The sequence below is a fragment of the Anguilla rostrata genome, chromosome 6 (genome assembly GCF_018555375.3).
Source record: "Anguilla rostrata isolate EN2019 chromosome 6, ASM1855537v3, whole genome shotgun sequence".
In the NCBI taxonomy this organism is placed as follows: Eukaryota; Metazoa; Chordata; class Actinopteri; order Anguilliformes; family Anguillidae; genus Anguilla; species Anguilla rostrata.
In genome coordinates this window covers 2,401,864-2,404,730 of record NC_057938.1, presented here as the reverse complement: position 1 = coordinate 2,404,730, position 2,867 = coordinate 2,401,864, and the positions used below count along the sequence as shown (strand labels likewise).

At 43.4% G+C, this 2,867-nt stretch overlaps 1 long non-coding RNA gene across 2 annotated transcripts in view; it reads left to right on the top strand.

Moving 5' to 3' along the window:
• The first annotated feature begins 1,945 nt into the window (after positions 1-1,945).
• The window catches only part of LOC135258182 (uncharacterized), a 5,063-nt gene continuing 4,141 nt past the window's right edge, over positions 1,946-2,867 (top strand). For both annotated transcript variants that reach the window (XR_010330895.1, XR_010330896.1), the window contains exon 1: positions 1,946-2,030. This is a non-coding gene — a long non-coding RNA (uncharacterized LOC135258182). The remainder of the gene's footprint in view (positions 2,031-2,867) is intronic.

Sequence of the window (2,867 nt, the reverse complement as noted above, 5' to 3'; positions counted from 1 at the left end):
CCTTTTTCAGTGTGTTTTTTGTGTGCATGAGGTGTGCGTTCAAACTACAGTATATAACTACACACACACACCGAAAATTCTTGAGTATTTCTCTGGCTTCTGCTTCTGGAGAATTGCTTTCAAAAGGGCCCCAGCAGGCTGGTATTTCCAGGGAAATTAAAATCCGGTGATTTGCAGTGGGGGGGAAACCCGGCCGGATGCAATCGCATCTCCCCCCAAGACATCTGCAGCCAGGGCCATCTTACTCGGTTTACCCCCGGTCCCCCCCGTTTAAATTCGAAAAATTATTAAGAGCTCCAATATTAACTGTGTATTTTTTTTTTTTTTAACCCCTCAGCTCCACAGAAACTACAAAAAAAAAAACCACCCCTGTGGTCTATTTAAAGGGGCACTCCTATACAATTGGGTGCACCCATGTAAAATGCATGATGGGTTTTTTAAAGCGTTGTAATAAAACACTGATGTGAAGGGTGGGTGGGGGGTGGGGGGGTGGGAGGGTCACAGGGGCTCACCTTGAAAGGGGAAAAGAAAAAACCCACAGGTGTAAACACCCTGAATCCCCCCCCCCCCCCCCCCCCACGGTGCAGGGTGATGGCCGGTTTGGGGAGCAGTTCCGGGGGTGAAACAGCATGTGTGTGTTCACAGCCTGAGATTTACAGACTCAGTCTGCCGTTGTCGCCAGTGTCCTGGTGACTTAAGTGGCTCTTCGTTTTAACTGGCTGGATGGTCCTCCTGTAATGGCTCAGGCTGAGCTGTGATTGGTGGATACCTGTCACAGGGTGTCGTGGGTCACTGGGCTCTCCGAAGGCGCACCGTTGCATCTTGCCAAAGATGGCTGACGCTTTGCTTTTCCCAGAGAGTTTCCACTGCTTAGCATAATTTTCGTAGAACAGAAAGCGCTCCCCTTCAAACCATATATGTCCAATAGCCTTTTAACCCCGTGCTCCATCATATTAAAATGTTACACATTTGAATACATGCTTGTAGCAATATTCATTTCTGTTCTCATAATGATCATAACTGAGAAAAGGTCAGTTGTTTCGGCTCTGCACTGTTTATTATTTATTGTCACATAATGTCATTTCTATTTGTTATTTTATATATAATTGCCGTTATGTTGTGCTTTGGCAATATGAACATTGATTTTGTTTAGCCAGTTAAGTGCATATAATTCAATTGCATTGAACTGAGAAGAGAGAGAGAAGATATGTATAATTCTATGTTATGAATAGCATGTGCTGATTAGTTATCTATGGTCTGTTCATGTATTATTATTGCTGGATGCTTTGGTAATATTTGCAAATGTCTTTCCTGCCAATAAAACATTCTGAATTAGAATTTTAATGAGACAGAGGCGAGGGAGATGGAGTGGTGTGCATAGTGCGTGCCTTTGTGTGTGTGTGTGTGTGTGTGTGTGTGTGTGTGTGGTGTAAGCATGCTAACTGGTCTCCCAGGTTGCAGACACACAGAAAGCTCATTGGGCTGTGTTGCAGGCTCCACACTGGATTTGTGTCACTCTGTCCCAAAACCTGGAGGAGCACCGCTCCCGGGGGCCTCTGTTCCTCAAGAGAACACCCCCCCCCCCCCCCCAGTCTCTATTACCCTGAAGAGCAGGTTTTTTGGAACACTATTTAAAAATAGAATTCTGGAGTCGGTTCAAAATTCCAGGTCAGTGTTCTATAACTCCATTGCTCTCAGTTGCCGGTGGTGATTGTGACATCAGCATTAGAATGTTCAGTTAGCCTTATTACTGTACATGTCTGTGATCTCACACCTTTAAAGGGTTCATTCATAGTCATTTTCATCACGTATTCAGTGGTGCTTCGTCAGCAGTGTCAGGGCCAAGCCGGGTTTTCCAAAGAAGCCGTACGCAAATATGAAATACTGCACATTTAACTTCAGGGAGGTTTATATTTTTATTTATCATATGTTTATCCTTCATTTCTCCAGGAAAGAGCCTCGTTGAGATTATCTGCTTTCTCAAGGGATACCTGGCCAAGAAAGCTACAATTAATGTACAACTAAGCCAGGTAACATACTAACATTTTCACTCTCTCTCTCCTATTCAATGGTGTAACTAGAATCTTACCTTCCTGTTCATCCTACATTAGCTTGTCTGCCTTTGCTGGAGGTTTAAATAATTATCTGCTTCCATTGTCCTATACCAAGTCTAGCAATTTTAATATTTCAGCGTGAAGCATAATTTTTATGATTTAGGGAAAACTGTCATAATGAAGTTTGTCTTTTTGACTCTGAGAAGCAAAAAAAGTATGAGAAATTAAGCTATTGTTTAAAAAAAAAAATTATAATTCTACCACCTACTCAGAGTTATCAGGTGTCTCTGAGAAACACAAATGTAGGAAAGGTAGCAGAATGTGACCGTAGTGTATTTTAATCTGCTGTATATGCTGTATTATTCCGTGGTGGGGGCCTCAGTGATCACAGCCTGGCCTTTGGAAAGTGCCGCTCTTCTGCTTTTCGTCTTTACATTTTTACCGGTGGTTTGTGTATTCTGCCACGAGCGCGTTTGCTTCTCAAGGTCCGCCAGCCCCTCATTTTGTTTTTATGTCGCTCCTAACCCATCGGCTCACATTGGGGGGGTTTTAGGTCATTCGGTTTTAATTGAAAAGTGTCCTGAAGCTGACTGATGGAGGTTTTTGCCTTTCTCTCTCTCTCTCTCTCTCTATCTCTCTCGCCTCTCTCTCCCTCCGTCTCTCCCTCACCAAGCCCAGTGATACAGGCCGTAGTGCCCACCAGTAACTTACAAAATACAGTAACTCTCCCACAGTAAGCTGGAACATGCCATTACAGTGGCTTAATGACATGATTCCAAATTCATCTTCTTTCTTTCTTTCTACACAAAAAAA